A 19,614-nucleotide genomic window follows, 5' to 3' on the forward strand; every position below is an offset into this window, starting at 1 on the left:
TTAAGATACACAAAATCTGATAATAATGTTTTGGCATTTTATAAAGTAAAAAAGTAAAATTTGTCTTCATTGTGCTAATGCACTTTGTATGAAGATGATAGCATGCTGATAATTCCTGTCAAAATTTCAAATAAGAGCTACACAAAAGAAAAATATGCATAGTTTCCAGAATGGCTATAGTTCGTTTCATTTTTGTTGGGTCCTCTGTGTGTGTGTGTGTGTGTGTGTGTGTGTGTATGTGTGTGTGTGTGTACATTTAGAAAAATACTTTTTGTAAATGCTTAATTTTTCTGTAAAAAATTTACTACTTTTGGTGAAAGTAGATTTTTTCCAAAATCTTTTTTACCAAGAAGTTCTGTGCTTTGTAGAAGTTCACCAGTTTTTAATTCAGCAAAAGCTATCTTGTAAGCATGAAAAAACTGAAGTTCTCTAAAGTTTCTCCAAAAGCAGACAGCTCTGTTTTTTAACAGTGTCTTTCCTCTCACATGTGCAACCCATGCTATAACCAAAGTAAATGAGAAACAATCATAATTCTGTTCCTTTGGCTATATCTTTTGGATATCCTCCAACGTAAAATGCATTAGCACAAAAATGTACTTGTTCTTAATTAATTTATAGCTTAGAGCAGAATACCAGAAATAACAGTTCAACTTCAGCTACAAAGGTTTTAAAGTCATGGATAAAATATTGCATGAAATTTCTAATACACCTTAAATCAGTGCTRGAGGACAAATAGTACTAATTATCAATAATCTTAGGAATTTCACTGATGGCCAATTGAATATAAAAGATGTTTATTTGTAAAATGTTTGAGTTCTATTGAATTTATTATCATTGTGGCAGATAAAATTATTTAAGTTTTACCACTACCCTGAACAAATACACTTACTAAACCGAGCTGTTTGCTTTTTTTAAAAGAATAGCTTGAAGAATATAAAATATACTGTCATATCTTGTTCTGAAGTTTGCATAGCTGAAGGTTACAGAATCTGCATGATTTATGATCACTTTATACATGAACGCAGGACTGGAAAGGATCTCATGGGTCATCAAATCTATTCTCCTAATACTGAAGGCATCACATTATATAATCCCTTACATAAATTTATCAAGTCCCACTCTAAGTGCAGTTAGGATTTTTGCTGCAATTACTCTAACTGGAAAATTGTTCCCAAATCTCACTGCTCTAAGTGAGAAGCTTTTTCTAGTTTCTAGCATAAATGTAATTCTGGCCAGTCTGTGTCAATGGGTTCCCTTGCCAACATTGTCATTTAGTTTAAATGGCTCTTCCCTCTCCCTGATGTTTGCCTCCCTGATATATTTATAGACAGCAACTAGATCCCTTAACAGCCTTTATTTTGCTAAGCTAAACAAGCCAAGCTCTTCATTCTCTCTTCTCATATGATGGGTTCTCTACTCCCCGATCATCCTAGAAGTCCATCTTTGTACCTGAATAAGTCTGAGGTAATGTCCTACAAATGACAAAGTACAACAGCCTTGTATAATAGCATAATAAAAGAAGCCATAGCAAACAGCGTAATAATTTCAAGCTTGCAAGGATGTGCAGTGCCAAATATTTAGGAGATTGAGTAAAGATTTTAAAATCTTTTAAGGCAATCTTTATTAGAAATAATGCTTTTCTCTAAGTAGTTGATTGAAATTGCAGTATGAAAGGGTTTAGGATCTTAACCAAAAGCTGGGAGTCAACAAAAATTGTGATTTGGTTAAGACCTTCAGCCAACACAGCGTACAGTTGATTTGTGACTGTAATCATTGAAGAAATGGGTCTGACTTTCTGAAAGTTTGTTTGACAATAACTGAGAAAGTTCCTATGAACAGTATAAGTGTGTGATAAATATTTCATTGGGAAGCTACAACTACAATCACACTTTTTCTTTAAGAAATTCCAATGGAAAAATTCCAGGGATTCCTTGGAACTCGTTCTGCAGGGTATTCCCTGTTGATAGGAGGCACTGGAAAGCAAAAGCGAATGCGGTAACAACTGATCCTACAAACTCCAAGGACCATAGGGAAAAGGATATTTGATCGAATTCAATATTTCCTGGTCTCTTGTGTCATAGCTCCTTGAAAAGCTTCAGGAATCCCCTGACCTCCAGTCTTAAGACTGCCCATGTCCGGGCAGGGCAGGGCTGGAGCCGGCACCACTGCGGCTTCACGGAGCAGCGACCAATGGCCCCGGGCTGGGCTGAGATGGAGCTGGGGCTGGGGCTGGGGAGAGGCCTGGGGAGGGCAGGGCCAGGCAGGGCCAGGGGGGCCCTTGGGGCCCTGACGATAAATAAAATGGACCTCTAATTGTAGAGACGATTTTTGACAATAATAGGATAAGATGAAGCTACAGAATATGTACACGTAGCCATATATGATGCAAAATAAGCGTTGCATAACGGGGCACGAAGGGGCTGCAGGAAGCACTTGCTGGATAAAAGGGCTCCCTCTCTCTACCAGATAAGCTGAAGCAGCCTCGCGTTGGCCCTGCTCCCAGCTCATTGGCTATGGGACATGTTTAACAGTGGAAGGTGTTGCGTGACGCCTGCTTCCCATGCCATGGAAAGTAGGTACATGTGCAAGCAGCCCAAAGCCTCCTCTCAGGAACACTGGCGGGGCATTAGGTGCTTGCCAGAAATCAGCTTTAGTTTCTATCTGATTTAGACTTACCATATGTAACAAGATTTTCCCAGTACCTCACCCAGACTGTCTGTCCAGAACGGTTTGCTGTTCGTGGTATCATCCCTGGCATGACAGCAGGGTTTGCATTCACTCAGGCTTAGTGCTGGAGAGTTTTAAAAGCTCTTTACTTTCTCTGGCTTTTTTGTTCACATCGGTCAGTCCAGGCACCTGAGAACTGGCTTGTAGACTGGGAAAATTCATCAAAGTTTTCTGTTGTTAGCGTCTCTTGGCCAACCTGCCAATGAAAACTTCAGCTTTTCTTCTACGAACTTCAATTCTCCAAAACAAATTTATAGAGAATTAAGGGCTTCACATGATTCCACTGAGAGTAACAAAGAAAACATAATCCATCTACACTTATTCAGTGAAACGGTGACCTTGACATACCTCATAGCTTGAAGTCATGAACTGATGCAGTTAGTGCATGTGATGATTAAAACTCTCAACAACTGGCAAGGAAAAAACAGGAAAGGGACACCAGAGTCCAAAAGGTCTCCCACTGGGCAGAGGGTTGTGACGTTATTGTAGCCCCGTTGGCTTAAAGATGCCAGTGAGGTGAGGTCTGCAAGCAATGCTGCGCCCTTTATGAGGCTCGCTGGTGGTTAGGAGTTTTTTTTTGATGCACTTGTATAAGCACTGTGAGCAAAATATCAGCTTTATTCAAGTCAGTGGCAAAATCCCATGGACTTCTCAATACAACACAATGTTGTATAACACAGCGAGTGCTTTAAAAAATGGTGATATTCATTCTGTTTCTTTTGCTCACAGTACTTACTGTGGCAGCACTTAACTTGAAATGGAGAATAAAGTTTATATAGGTGTAAATATTATCTCATGGTATTTTAAAATTTAATGAAGAAAAAGGTTTTCCCCAGTGGTTTAAAAACATCTACCTTATCCTGCTGCTTGACAAAACAGTAGCGGATCTCAAATACTCAAGTCCTAACTATATTCCAGTATGTATCCTCATGGGAAGACTTAGGTGTAGGTACTATGATTGTAAGACAGTTTTAAAATTATATATTGCAGATGCAAAGTACTCTAAAGGGGCCATTTTTAAACAATGACCATGTTTGCTGTGAACAATGTTTTTGAAAATCATGAACCAAACTACTTTTTTGCATTCAGTATATCAGATTTTAACCTCATTTAGACTGATGAAACTCCTGAGTAACTTCTTTAAACTCAGAAGAGTTACTCTGGGTATTTGTCAAGACAAATGAGATCATAATTTGGCCCGTTATGCCTTGGTCCACCCCTTTTGTAATTTTGGTAAGAGTTGGTGTGAACTGATTGATAGAGACTATTCTTCTTTTTTCTTATAATTTGTGAATTGCACTGAAAATTAAGCTCTTCATTTTCAGAGCATAGCTCACTGTCTTTTACTAGCTCTAGATAGTTGTATATTAACCTTTAAAGACATTATCTGATTCCTCCTCTGGTCAAATTACTGACAAAACTGTCACTGACTTTTATAAAGGACAAGCTTTTTGTACAGCAAAGAAGTAATTTCTGTAAATCCCATGCKCCTGATACAAATTATCTCCACATTACTCCTGTGAACTGTCATCTCAGATGTGATTCAGAGCTTGTAGGTATAACAATGTGATAACCTGAATTGTTGCATTTGAAGGAAATGCTTTCTACTAATAAAAAGCAAACAAATCAAAGACATTGCTCAGCTGTCTCCTATAACTAGTCATTCAAGGCTGAAGTTTCCTAAACTAATTTTCAAGGAATTGATTAAAAAGTTTATTAATTTTTCTATAAAACCTTGTTTAACTCAACAGCTTGCATCATTTTAACTGTGATTACAGTTGGTTAAGATTTCTTTGCTGTGTTTATCCTTGTATCTCTCATAGCCCAGTTAATCATGTTCTTTCAATTCATAGCAGGAACAAGCATATCTTCCACAAATGCCAAGTTGGTTTTTTATCACTTTCTCATATATTTGCTGTTTTGCAAGAATTTACAAACAATTCATTAAGAAATAATGTGGAAATGTGTCATGTTCTGTTGTAACTGCTACATACTTAGACACTGTAGTAGCCCTGATGTGTTCATTAAATGTCAGTGTCCCTTAATATGACTACATTGTTTTTAGGCAAATTATTTAAAGGAATTAATGAACCATCAGTCTGTAGAGGTGAACAAAAATGTTACTGTTTTCCTTAAAAGGATCAAAACTTTCTAGAACATGATGTTCTCTTGACCAAGTCTTATACCAAAGGCAGAACTTCCATCATCTCACTGCCCTCTGCATTTTCCAGAACTCAGAAGCTCTSTAGCTCCATGAATTCTGCCACTGAGCCTGCCTAGGTATATCACTGCTCAAACCCATCAGCTCTAGTCTTTTGACACGAGCTGTCTTTGAAGTGAATTACAGAACCTATAAGACTTTGGTTATACCATAGCCATGCTGCACAGTTGAGAAGGTTGGGGCATAGTTCGAGGAACTCACAAGGTGGATTAAAATTCTGTACATTTATGCAAATGAATCAAAACCATGAATGAGCCAGTATCCATGACATCTTGCTTCTCTCCACTATTATGAGTCCATTCCTCATACACCCTTGCAATATTCCTATCTTTCTCTATTTCCCTTATCCCCATAGCAATGCTCCCAATTCCCTCCATATCCAGTATACCTCCATGGTATTTGCAATTGTCACCATGTCCCCAGCCTTCCTTTGCTTGTCTTGCAGGCTGTGCAAGAAGCTGGTCTGCATCTATTGCTGTGCTGCTGATCGTCCAGGCTGGCCAACCAGGAAATTCATGCTGTCTCACTGAGCAGCTAGAAATGTGGCAATGATGTGCAGACTGACTCCTAGATGGACTGAGCAGCACATTTTACTTCTCTGTTGTCATTTGATTTCATTTGATTTCATTGCACATATTGTGCAGAACTCATCTACTCCATGTGGAACCCAGTAGGTTACTTACCCGCTTTTGTTTCCTTCTCCCATTAGGGCTGCCTTTTTTGGATGGAGAGGTTTAATTGTTAAACTGATTGCTAAATTAAAGCAGTAAGCTGTGACTTGTGGCATTAACTCTTGTGAGGCAGCAGGAATGCCAGGTTTTACCGCTTGGATTGGTTTACTGTATCATATCATCAAATGCATCAGCTGGTATATTCTGGATTCTTCAGATTGCTGTCCTCTTTCATGGCTTTGGAGAAATATTGATAAAGTCAATGGGAATCTTTAAATTAAAAAAGATATATTTGCAAGCCATATTAAACCTGGAAGTCTGTGTTTCCTCATTGGCCTGCTGGCTGCCAGGCAGAGTGAGCAGAACATGCTGCGTCTCCGTTTTGTCATCACATGCAGCCCCTGAGTCTTATCTTTTCTTTAGGGAGCAGCAGGGACCCCAGTCAGCCTCAGGTGGGAGCAGCAAAGCAATGGCACAGGGACACCTCCATCCTCGACTCTCTCCTCTTGGGTCCAGGCCTAGATTCTAGTGAAGTCCATACTCCGGCAGCGTCCCTCAACACAGGTATTACCCCGCATCACATGCTGTCCAGCTCAGAGCAGGAGCTTTCCAATGGAGCCACTCTTCTAAAGCGACAACCTTTAATTTAGGAAGGGCTGTTGCAACAGCAAGTCAGGAAAGCAACATTTGAGGTCCCTGCAGATGCCAGCTCCATGAGGTGAACACAACCATCTCCTCATATGATCGCTCACCTTTCACATGCTGATCTGAATTGCACAAGTCGTCAAAGCCTTCAGGGACTGTTGATGATTACCAAGGACATCCCAAATGTATATGATTTTCCCTGAAACATCCCTATTTGAGCATGAGTTAATAGTAAGGAGTTGCCATAATGAGGATCTCTTCAGTAGGCATCACTGACTCTTATGACCATATTAGGAGCTTCACAATATTTGGGATTTTGCTTGTCTTTTAAAAGTCCTATTACTAATACCACATTGGTTATATGACAATCTTTATTTCCAGTTTAAAAATGCCTCATGGTGCTGTAACATACCTTGAAATTGTGAACCCTAAAAGCTCAAAAACTGGAAAGCAACCAGTAACTGATTTTATAAAAACCTCATAACTTTAAGCCCAATATAATACCATATTTTTAAATGTCTGACTCACTTGGAAAGCTCAGGATTGTCTACATTAATTATGGCCCCAGAAGATCTATCTTTGCCATCAGAAAGTAGCTCCATTTGTAGTCAAGGATTGCAAATGCAATATTCCTGGAACTAAAAGTTGTACATTGTGCAATTTTTATGGCTTGTGTAGCTTTTCTATTTTTAGTTGGTTGAAACCTGCAATACATCATATAATCCTCCTTAAATTGTCATTCATAATGCTAATTTCCACTAACTTGTCATAAATAATATTTTCTTTCTTTCTTAAGTTGGCTGTAATTGCTATTTTCTTTAATAATGTTACTCAAACAAATCTTTATTTTTCTCTGATACAGACTTGATGTGACTACAAACTGCTAATGGTGTGTTTCTAGTTGACAGAGTTTTTTAACCAAATTAAAAAAACACAGTATTTTATTTTTTATTTAAAAATGTGCATGTGTTATAAAGCACAATAATTGTTTCCTTACTTGAAAGATATATTTATTTAATTCTCCACCTTTCTTGGCATTTGGAAAATTTCTCTGAGGTTTTCAAAAGCCTGATAAGATTGCACTTCCCAGCTTTTTTAAGATACAGTGGGAAGAATGATCCTTATTTTTTTTCCCCCCTTTCTAGAGATGCATCTTCAAGGTAGAAGAGATCATTAAGGGACAAATATTCATATAGAACTATCCAGCCTTGCTCTTGTTTACCTACATAGAGATAACTGTGTGTATTTGGCTACCTGTGCAGCATCACTGCACACCCTGCCTGAGCAGCACATGGGGGAGATAGGCAGGCTGCTGGCACACTGCCAGAATCCCTCGCTTCATGGTGGCTGTGGTGCAATGCTAAATTCTGCGCTCTGGAAATGTTTTTATTTTCTAGGCTTTCCTATCCCTCTAATTGTAACTCTTTGTCTTTGAAGCACACGTTGGTTTCACCAAGTTTGGTGTCCGTGAAAAGCTCAGTGTTTGGTCCTTGCCGTAGGGAATGGCTGAATAATTTCGAGTGTCTGGAAGGCCCGCGCCAGAGCCAAGCCGCAGTACCACACTGGTACGGGCTGCCAAACTTTTTTCAGTGCAACTCTGTGATTTATCTTGACACCTCTCCCCCCCAGGAGTAATAATATTAGTGTCAAAGAGTACAATCGTATTAAAGATTTTTTTGCAGGCATGACAGCCATCTTAGGTCAATCGCTCTGCACACTCCCAGCTGTACACAGGCTTTCTAAAAACGGCCATTTCATACCAGGGCAGCCCTGCAGTCCTAGAATAGACTGACACGCTACTGATGATTGATTGATTGATTGATTTTTAATTTAAACTGTTGGCTTGGTATATGCTTGATGATGTTGTACAGGATGAATAAAAAAGATATAGTAGGACACCAAAGTTTTAAATTAAGTTTGGTTAAATGAGTTACAGAACTTAATGTGGAAGCAAACAATTTTGACTGAGTTTAAGCATTTCTCTAAGACAGTAATATACCACTGCTAAAACACTGTGCTGATGCAAGAAAATCCTAGATGAATGGAAATTAACATGAATTGACTAATTTTATTTGGTTGCCTAGTTGAGACATTTTAAAAATAAAGGAGTGTCTGTATTCCTCAAATTATATTTAATTTAGCAGAGTTTTTCAGGTTTAAAGATATAAAATATTCTTAATAATTCAGGTAAGGAAAATTTTTTTAACATAAGATCTTTGTCCCGACTTTTCTGAAATTCTTTTGAAGTACTCTCAGTATATAGACAGCAGAGACCCAACTGGTTAGTCTGAGCTTGCTTTTCCTACATACTTGTATTTACCAGTCAGTTACTCTGTGCTCTGGAGAACTTTCAGTTAGGAAGGTCTGAAAAAATTCTTTCACTTGTAAAAGCCCTGCAGTGTGCATGTGAACAAATACAGATAAGAAAAAGCTCTTATCTGTGGACTATGCAGTGAATTTAACCGGAATGAGATTGTACTTAAAGCTCACTTAGACATTTTCACTACGGATAGAAACCTGAGGGAGGTACAGTCTCACTGGGAGAAAAATAGGGGAGGGCAAAAAATGAGCATAGGAGAATACTTTTTTTTTACATCTTTTTCCTCAAGATAAATGATAAGATGTCCTATATACAATAAAAGATGGATTTCCATCTTCTCAGGAGGAGAGCTGGTTAGCCTTTCCCCACATCACAGGCAAGAAACTAAAATGTGATAACAATATCATTTCGAGCCATTCAGTTACAGAGAAAAGCTTAGGCTTTTGATCATAATCAGCATTTACACTCAAGAAAATTGCTTTTTAGCTTTTGTGTAACCCACATGCATTCTTGCGATGCATAATCAATGGGATACTGGATTTTCTCCAGTATCCTTATTGCTTTCAAAAATCTATTCCTGTCACCAACAGCAATTTAGGAAAAAGAGTGGGCTGTATTCAAGGAGGTACTGAGGCACTGTTTGGGAACGGTGCGTAGGAGAGGATCAGAGGGTGTCCCTGATCGTCACCCGCAGGGTTTGCAAGCCTGCGCTGGCCCCAGGCTGCCTAGGGCCCGATGCACCGTCTGCCTTTCCCAAAACCCTGCCAGCAGAAGCAATTCAGCCGTCGGGGAAAACCCTCCAAAAGCAGGGACTCCCTCCCAAAGTGTCCTGCTCGGTGGGCCGGGGCTCCCGCATTGGTCCGGGGGCAGCACAGGGTCTGCGTTGCTCCCCATGCGCCCAGGACGTTGCAAAGGGCTCAGGAGCTGCCTGCGCTGCCGAGCCCGACATGTGAGGGAATGAGCCCAAAGGAATTTCTCAGTCACCTACACTTCCTTGAAGGCAGCTGAAAAATATTTAAGTAAACAAATAAGTAATGCTTAGACATTACCTAACTGTTGGGAAAAATATTTTCTCAGACAGCTTTTCAATAGCTCAACAGAAACAGTGATTTCTCTATTTATAAGCAGCTTTCTTACCTTATTTACCGATCAGGTCTGTGTATGTCTGAGTAAGGCAAGGTACTTGGCTAGTTGCAGTGAGACAAATGAAATTCACTTCAATTTTATCCCTGCTGAAATAGGATTTTAAGAAGTCACAGACATAAAGCAAGTTGAATTTGGCAGCCTRTAATTTTAGTTATGTTAATGTGAGACCATGCCTGTGCAGGGATATTTATCCACTTCTTCCTTCTCTCTTCCTTGGCCACTCAGGGTAGCTATGCTACATTTTCAGCTTAGCCTGACTCTTTTCTCTGAACTAAAAAGGCAGGTGAAGTCTTGAGTAAATTAATATTGACAGGATGTTCAAAAATACATCAAACCCAGCTCAACCTGTAGATACAGAATAATTATTTAACTTCATTCTTTTCAAGTGAAGAAAATGTCTAGGGATTTTGAAAACAAGATCTAGAAGAGGCACCTGCTTAAGGATTCCACATATGAAAACTATTAAAGTGGATGAGGCCATCTTCAATGGCCAGGTGAGGTGTCCACAGTTTTTTATGCTGCTCCCTGTCAGCATGAGGCATTGCTGTTATCTAAATCAGGTAGGCTGACATTTACTTCTTTACTTTTTTGCCACATGTTCTGAAGTCAGTGGTGAGCCTGCAGGATTACTGGGAAATAGTGATAGTCACTGGGTTGGCACTGCCAGGAGTGAGGTAAGATTGACCTTTCATTCTACCTCTTTACAAATGGTAATGACAACTGCAGCCCAGGACTTTGCATAATGCAAGCGTCACTCACGGCTAGTGAACCTCAAACCTTGCCGCATTAGTCCTTTTTTCAGTGACACAGAGGGGAAAAGTTCAAATTTTGTGTGACCTAGCCCACCACAAGCCAGGAGATGTGGCTTAGTGTGAAGCGGGAATGGTCTGCAACCTCTCTGCCTRCTTTAGCTGTGGTGTGTCTCAATGACCTGTGCTGAACTGCTGTATCTTCAGACCATCCTTTAGTAGGGACTTAAAAATACACCTCTAGAATACATAGTATACTTCTGTCTGCCTTGACCTAACCTTATTTTACTTGAAAAAATACATGTTCCTTTGTGCTTTCCTGGCACCTTGAGCTTATTTTTTCTCTGTGCACTGTATATATATGGTGAGTTGCACCTTCCCTTTGCATGGCCGATTAGTTTTCCCTTCCCCTTTGTTTGTAAAGAAGCAGGCTGCAGAGGAGCGAGTGGAAAGGCTGTGTTGATACTTGGAAGTTAAACAGTGCCAGGGCCTGAGCACAGATACCGGAAGGTCTGTGCTCTCAAATGTTCAGAGTGGTCCTGGGCGTACTTTTGGCCAAGCTGCTTAACAGCCTCCCAAACCGTCAAGGGCATGTTTTGGGAGTCAGCACGGGCTAGGAACTATTCCTAGTGGGCAGTTTGGATGCAGCCAGAGTGTTATGGATGCTAAGAGGGTTTAGTAGCCTGCAGGATTTTCCAGGACAGCTGGTCTTGCAGTCAGAGAGCAGCTCTGAATGTGGTTAATCTCTAATAGAGCTGTAGCCAGAGAATTGCTTTTCCAAAATGGAAGAATGTTATTGTAAAACCACCAAAACTGATAGTGAAACTCAAGGGCAGGTTTAGTATTTGAAACTATTTTTAACTYGTTTTGAATTTAGTTAGCCTTCACAGAGGAGGAACCTTTTGGGAAGTGCAGTGCAGCCCTCTCGCTGACGGGGTTAAATTCACCTCTCACCAATAGGCCAGGCATTCGTGTGCAAGCTGGACCTCTATGTCTATCAGCAACTGAAGCTCCCCACAAAGGAGTCACTGAGAGAGATTTGAGACTTGCTCCCAACTTTGGTTGACAGCTGAAATTTGAGATGCTGCAGATGTGTTTTTACGCTGTTGTCTCTTGGAGGCAATATTTGTGGAAGATACAGGTCTTCTGTATAATATTTTTCCTTTGCTGTAAAATCTGTGAGGGCATCTACATTCTGATTCTTTTTGGTTGTGTTTATAAACCAAAAGAAATAGAAATATACTAAGTATAAAATGCAGCTGTAGTTGTTTACTGGTTTCAGTGAAATCAGAGCTGTGCAAAAAACTGGCTATTGAAAAGAATACAGGATTCAGGTCTGGTCAGCAAAAGACAACAAAACRCCTTGATCCAAAGCTTAAAGTCTGCTTTTGGGACATTGAGCTTTTTGTTGTTTCACGCTTCTTAAAATCTGAGTAATTTTGAAATAAAGAATCATTTTGAAGTGAAAAGTTGAAATGGGTTGTTTAGAAAACTGTGACTCCCTCCTTCCCCCTTTCTTTTGGAAGAAACTGTTTCTGAACTATTTGGTAAATTGGCTGATCACTCATGGTAAAAAAAAATAAAATTGACACAGCAGTAAATTAAGGAGAAAAATAATAGTTTCCTTATTTCCTAATAGCATTCCCTATTTGCTGCATGCTTTTGTCAGTATACATTTCTAGGCTAAAGTAGAATTGCARGGATCAAAGAATGACCTTACTTTCCATGCTGTGTTCCCTTGGTGATGTACCAGTTTTAGGTGTTTTGGTCATTAGGCGTACGTCATTGTATGGTTAGGGACAAGGGACTTGGAGACAACAGCTGTGATTATTGTCAGCCTGCTCCTGTGTTTTGCTGCTTTCAGCAGTTTCCTGCCATCCTGGAAGCAGAAAATGCATTGTTACAGGAGCAGTGGTTCTTAAAAACTACTTAAGAGGGTTATAGCATGGCTTATAAGTTCACAGGGTATTTGATTTAGGATATAAGCTCGGTCCTGTGCTGTCACCAACACAGAAATGACTAATACTCGCTCGGCACCATTTGCAGAAGTGAAAAATCTTTGGTAGGCCAGCTAATCTGCATCACCTGCCCGATCATTTTCCAGGCCTATTCTAGCTGTCAGATGATAAAATAAATGTTTAGTAGGCTTGAACTGAAACCAGTGGTGACATTGCTGGCTGTATCTACATTTGAAATTCACAGTCTGATTTTCAATCAAAATGGCAACCCAAGGAGGGCTGTAACCCCAAGGAAAACTGTAAAATATGTAAGTATGTAAAATATGTAAAATATGTAAAGAGTCATGACAGGACCCAATGTTCATCCCTCAGAGAGTGGCTGTGTCTCCAGAGAGATGGTGAGCAAGCACATGCTCCAGCAGATGGGAGAGCAAGTCCCAGGAGCCTGGAGCACTTTGTTCCACCAAAGGTCTGGCTTTCTCCTGCAAATCTGGAAGCGTCCTGGACACAGGCTGCTCCAAAGGGATGGAAAGGGCCTGGAAGAGGACCCCTTAGGTAGGTAGAAACCTACCGACAGTTAGTGCTTCTGCCACGTCTGTTGTTCCCAGCCACTCCTTTTCAGTCACAAAGCCACTCTGGAGAATATGTAAACCATTTTCAGACCTAGATGCATTTTTGTGTAGTGGTGTCAGCTACTTGAGTTGTTCTCTTCTCAATGACTCCTGTTTGTACTTCCTGGCAGCTGGGAAGCACAGTAATCAAAATACAGAGAGAATGATATATAAAAGGTTTTTTTCTTTGACTGGATGATGATCTAATAGCTTATCATTCTTCATACCTCATGCACCAAGATGTTTTTTCAGATGAAGCCTGGGAAACATGAATCTCTGTGAAACAAGTCTATGTTACTCCTTAGTTGGTCAGCGTACATTACTCAAGCAAAAATATTCCAAGCGAGACCACAAGTTTGTCTGAAAATGACAAAGTCAATGGAATTAAACCAGCATGAGCTCTGGTCTCTGTAAATCTGTGCCATAGTTTAGCCAGAGAAGAGTTTATCTTGGAATTAAGGAAAATGGTGTTAAAGCAGTATAAATCTGACTTAGTGATGACTGGGTTTCCTCTTTTAGTTTTGTGAAGTTCTCTTCAACTTTCAAGTAGATTCAGAATGGCACCTGAATATGGAATTTTCAGAAATCTCTTTTATGCTTTAGAATATATTTATCCTTATCATTCTTATTTCTCTTTTCAAGTAAAGGAACTATTGTGAATATAACCCTTGGTGAATACAATCCATGTGCTATTATGCTCCATTGTTATAATTAGAAGACTCATTTTTAAAAGCTATAAAATAAATCTTTGATAAAACAAAAAGACATTACAGAAACTCATGCTGTACCTCAGCAAGTGTATCTGCTATAATTTTGTTTTTTTCTATACTGTTTGCTAGGAACTTAAAAGAAAAGTTCACCAAAGTAGATTAGGAAACACTGAGCTATCAGTTACTTGATAGAAGAAAATAATCTGTGTCCAGGATCTAAAATGGCCACCCCATTTTTGCCATATTATTACTGAGGACAAATGAGGACGTTAATAGGGACAAATTCTCCTTTCTCATAATTAAAGCTACTCAAGTTCCTTCTGCCCCTGAGACTCCATGCATCATATTACAAAATGAGGGAGAGACTGTGACACTTGRCTGTCCCTGGGGAATATCTTTTTTCTGAGTAGGCTCCTCTGAGCAATCCCGTGGCCTCTACCCGGCCCCAGGAGCTCGGGCAGCAGGTGCAGACCAGGGACGGGGCCGACCAGCTGCATCTCACGACTGGCAGCACGGAGYGGGGGGCGCCCGCAGAGCCATGCTCTGCGCGCCGGGGCTGCAAACCTGGCCGTGGGGGCAACGCCAGCCGGAGGCCGAACGGGGACCTTGCACCTTCGGTGCGAGAAGCTCAGCAGGTGTGCGTGACTGCGGCTTTTCCTAACGCCGGCGTGGCAAATGCTATTCCACTGCAGCAAGCAGACCAGGAGAAAGGATGAAGGCAGTAGTGTAGTTACGCACCTAAAGTAACCACAAGGACTTTCCCAGTCTGTACAAGGATTACAGCCCTGTGTCTTGGTTATTCAAGCTGTTTACTGAGTACAGAATTGTCTTGATGGATTAGAGTACCTGCACCTCTGTGCCAGGACCCCAGCAATGACAGCAAGCAGCTGGCACACACTCTCACAAAAGGACATAAAACTTTCAGAACTCCCATGTATACCGCTGTCAAAAGTCACAAAGATCTTTTATTGTTTGCTTTTCATGTGGTGATGCATATGAGGGCAACAGAGTGGGGGAGGCTCGGAGAGTACAATGGATTAGTGCTCTGGCCTTGAATGTTCAAAAATTCAGGAAACTCCAGAATTGCTAAGGGTAGATATATGTTCCGTTCTTCATTGTGTTAGTCATTTGGTTAAACACTTTGACCAGCATGCCTGAAAGGATTGCTGGATTGATCTGCAAAAGCAAGACCAAGAATGAGGCCTGCCTCCCCTCAGCACTGAGTTATCCAGTTATCACTCAGAGTCCACAGTCTGATAGACGTCTGCTCCCTGCAGTCTCTGAGTCCAAACCGAGCAGCACTGCTCAGCACACACCTCTGCACAACACAGCCATCAGTTCCTACCAACCCACATGAAAAGCTCTTGATAGTGTGATTCCTGTTCATTTCTTCTGCCAGACATATCAATAATAGTGATTATTTGCAGAATTCAGAAAAACAACCCACCCACTAATAATTTTAATCAGTCTCTGAGGTGGTGTGACCTGTTGCATCTCTAAATGTTTCTCCTATCACATCCACACCAGTGAGGCCACACAGCCTTGGTTCTGGCTTTTTGGATCCCTTGGGACGAAGCCACCCATCCCCAGTTGGGGTGGTCCTTGCTGAGACCTTCTAGGACAACAAGGTCAATTTGATATCCCTATCTTCCTATCTTCCATAAGCCTCAGAAGGTATCTCCTTTTTTTGCTGTTGTTGGCATACACTACTTGCAGATACAAGCTGACTTGTTTAAATATTTTCCAGCTCTTCTTCCCATTTATAGGGTGTTTCAAAACTGATTGTGATTTTTATTTGCTTTCGTCTCCACTTGGAGCATATTTTAACTTATTTTTTACTCCTGGTGCTATGTGCTGATCAGTGATCACTGAACAGAGATCTGGCTCATTCAGCGCTTGAGTCCTCAGCAATCTCCACTGCGTAAGAGGCATTTTTGCACAGCACACTGCCCCATTCCAAAGCCTCTGAAAGATATCGTTCCCCACCATACAGTTCCCAAAGCCTCAGCTGGAAAAGAGAAATAATTCCACTTTTGGCTCAGTGATAAACTTTTTTTGCACCAGTCCTACAACATATTGTTAGTCTGTCAGAAACCCAGCACTTTCATGTGATATCTTAATCAGTTAGATCGCAACTGAACTCCAGACTACAACTTTATAGCCAAAAGCAACAACTATATCATGATTGTAAATCAACTTTTTTGTTGTTTTATAACATTATTTGTATCTTTATTATTTTAAGGGAAAGTGCTATGTAGTCAAAATCAGCACATACAATTAGCATGAGGGGCTATATGTTAAGTTCAAAGAACCCTTTTGTATTATCTGATTCTAAAGACAGATAACAACAGAGTCTCATCTAACCTGCCATTTCAAGCACTATAGGGAGAAGAATTTGCCATAGACGGGGGAAAGGTTTGGAACAGCATGCGATCTGTCCTCTCCTGACATCCTACTCAGCAAATTCCTCCCAGATTTCCTAGTGATGTCAGTGAAACTAACATAAAGGTTATTTCGTAAAATCTTGTATGGATTGCGAACTTGTGAAAACTGAAGGCTCCATGCCCAGAATAACAATACAGACTCAAGTAAATAATCATAGCATTTGTCTTTTATGCTTAACAGACAAATGAAATAGAGGAGAACCTGAAGAGTTCACATGCCAAGTACCAATGCTGTGAGCACATATTCAAACAAGTAGCCAATAAGTGTTGAAATCAAGGTGACTGATCACATAAAGACTTCTTGTTCGGACTGGAGGCTGTCAGGAAAGGTTTCTAGTTTAATRTGCAATATGATGAGGGGTGGAAAAAAACAGTTGAGTTAAATATTAAATGCTAAAGTCATTATAAATCATACCAGCTATTTCTTCAGGAAACACAATCCCTTCAGCAGATTGGGAATGCTGTATGATATAGAGACATGTGATCAGGGCAGACAGCAGGAGGACATTTGTTACCAGTGTTAGACTGGCAGTGTCCCCAAAAATCAATTTTGGAACCTTTGTGCAACAACAGATAGGCAAATTTTTTGGCATTTGCATGTCAAAATAAGGTCATGCAACTGCTCAGGAACTTTTSTTGTATCTCATGATGTTCTCAGAAATACAGACTGATAATGCTAAGCACTTATTTCCAAAACACAGTATTTGAGGCAAGATCACAGGTATGTTCTGGCTACTTCACACTGCTCTAACTTAGAAAAGATGCTTTACTGAGCTCCGTCAGTCTGACAGCTGCTTTGCATCCCTAGTGCTCTGCAAAATAACTGGATCGTGTCGTTGATTTTGGCCCTTAAACTCTTTGGAAATTACTGTGTGAATAGCAGAACTTGGCCCTTTATGTCATCATTTAAGCTTGAGTTCACCTGCACCTCTGGCTTCAGCACACAACACCTTTGCACTTGGAAACACGCTGGGAAAGTATCAACATCGTAACTGAAGACAGAGTAGGTGTTAACGTTATGCTCATTTKGGCAAGCTTTTACACAAAGAAAGGCTGTTAGGGGCAATGTCTCTGAGAGTAACTGAATGCCACACTTAACTGATGTAAGAGTTGGTGCAAAATAAATCTACAAGTGCTAAAGAAATTAAAAAAAAAAGCCAAAGTTTGACTGGAGGCTTCTTTTAGTGACAATCCTATTCTAATTAGCTAGTTGATATGAAAATGCAGATCAACTGGTTAAACTACTCTTCTGCTGCATTAATGACTTAAAAAAAATAAATTTGGTAGCTGTCCTTTGTAGACCTAAACTGATTTACACCACGTSAGCATCTGGCCAGAAGTTTTAGTTTAATTCTGTTTTCTACTTTAAATATACATTCATCATTTCTTTGTTAGCATGATTATAAACCTATAGTCAATTACTCAGTTTTTATGCTTCATGAATTGTTATCACAACTCCCAGAGGGATAGATGGATCAAAGTGGCTGCCTTGAGTTGTGACAGGGTGGTATACAGCCTTTCGTAAAGTCTAACATATCCAGCTAAGTGTATCTGGTTGATTATGCCATGCTTGAAGAGGATTATGTGTCTCAATTAGTCATGAGTTAAATTTAAAATTAATTGTGCACCTTCTGTTCTAATAGTTGACTCATCTTTCTACAGAGAGATCGCTAATGCAACAAGTTACTAAGCAGGATCCACTGTACTGTAATAATCTGTCTTCCACTGGAAAGCATATGTAATACAGACTTGCAATATTTATTCTTAAAACATGTAGGATGTTCTACAACCATGAAGCCATTCACTGTAAGCCATGAAAAGTAGATTTGGTTTAGAGATGAATGTGGCTGGAGGCTGTGGCCCACAGGCACTCCGAAGGAAATACTCAGAAAATAGAGACAGATTGAATCCCAAGTGCTCTCTCCTGAGAGAAAGCATGGCTGGAAAGTTTAAAACCCACTAAAGTTAAACAAATGAAAAGCCCTATCTGAGAGGAAACATAGTACAATGTTTATTTTTCCATTACAAACCTGAGACCCAAAAGATTTCCTGAGCTTCTCAGGTATTGTTCATGGTTATAATGGAGATCCGTTTTTAGAAAGCATAATTCGTGTGATTAATCCAAACTGTTTGATGAAAAACACACTGCATAAGCATTTAGGAAGTTAGAGGCCATTGTATACCTGTATCACATATTGTTTGGGTAGGAGCAGGCCTACAATGCAAGGAATCTCATCACGAGACTCTCTTGAAAGTACTGGGCCTAATTCTCTTCTTATTTATGCTGCTGGATGAATTCCACTGAATTAATGAAGTTAAGACATGAATAACCCACGATAATAAAAACAGAATCTTCCTGTTGAGAATGAAACTACCAAAATGTAAGGCTGATCTGAGCACGAGATTTGTAACACTGATTTGAGTCAAGTCAGTAGCAAGCCCTAGCAGACCCAGCGTAACATTAGCCAAGCCAATTAGTCAATGTATTTTAGGGTTTGCCGCATCACTAGTGATCCGCTGCTCTGAGATCCTTATCAGCAAAATGTGTGAAGCTGGCAATATTGAAAAGCATCTGTTTGACTAACGAACAAGCTGCAAACTAAATCCAGAGATGAATTTAAGTGAGAGGAAAGACTTGGAAGCGGAGGAATATTATTCATTAGATCTATTGATATTGCTGGGAAAAAGTGGATGAGTTTCAGGCATATAGAGCCTTCCTCAGCTTTCTTCAGTCTGTTTGCTCAAATTGTAGCTGATCTAAAACAAGATATCTTTCTGTGCAAATCTTGCTTCTCTGGTATTTTTACACTGTCTTGGCTAAACTGCGTTTAAGTCAAAAATTAAGGGACCAGAAGATATGATTATATACAAAAGCAAAGGAGTAAAGCAACATAAACTCCTGATGGTTTCCCTTGGCAGTTATATAAGCAATTTCAAGTACATTGAAGAATATCTGATTTTTAGGAGACCAACTTGATTTAAATTTGCACTACCTTACTTGTTRCCTTTGAATGTGGCCTTGAACCAAGCCTAAATTCACTTTTGCCTTTTTATCATGTATGACAAAAGTGTCCTGATTTCAAATAGCAATCAAGGTCTTACAGTGTCAAACAGTGAAAATAATTACAAAGACCTACTTCAGCATAACATAGGAAGCATGACGGGATAGAAATATGGGTCCATATATAAACATGTCTGAGTGTGTTTATACATCTTTTTAATAATGATAAGTAATGAAATGCACAGTGATTAATCCATCCTGTCTTCTGTGCTGCTGCTAGTCGGTGACACAGGGCAAGACCTTACAGGGTAAATAGGATTTTAAGGGGTAGCAACCCCCCTGACCAGGTCTGGGAGGGGAGAAAGCAGAGAGATGTTTATAAGAGAAGACAAAAGACAGACAGATTAAGCT

General features: G+C 40.0%; 1 protein-coding gene across 1 annotated transcript in view; it reads left to right on the top strand.

Annotated features, from left to right (window-relative positions):
• Nucleotides 1-19,614, top strand: part of FILIP1 (filamin A interacting protein 1) — a 112,355-nt gene that overhangs the window by 22,238 nt on the left and 70,503 nt on the right. The window contains exon 2 of the mRNA XM_026079030.1: nucleotides 6,043-6,183. The gene's annotated coding sequence lies outside the window, so the exon portion shown is untranslated. The remainder of the gene's footprint in view (nucleotides 1-6,042; nucleotides 6,184-19,614) is intronic.

Source organism: Apteryx rowi, unplaced genomic scaffold (genome assembly GCF_003343035.1).
Source record: "Apteryx rowi isolate R43461 unplaced genomic scaffold, aptRow1 scaffold_490, whole genome shotgun sequence".
NCBI classification, from domain to species: Eukaryota; Metazoa; Chordata; class Aves; order Apterygiformes; family Apterygidae; genus Apteryx; species Apteryx rowi.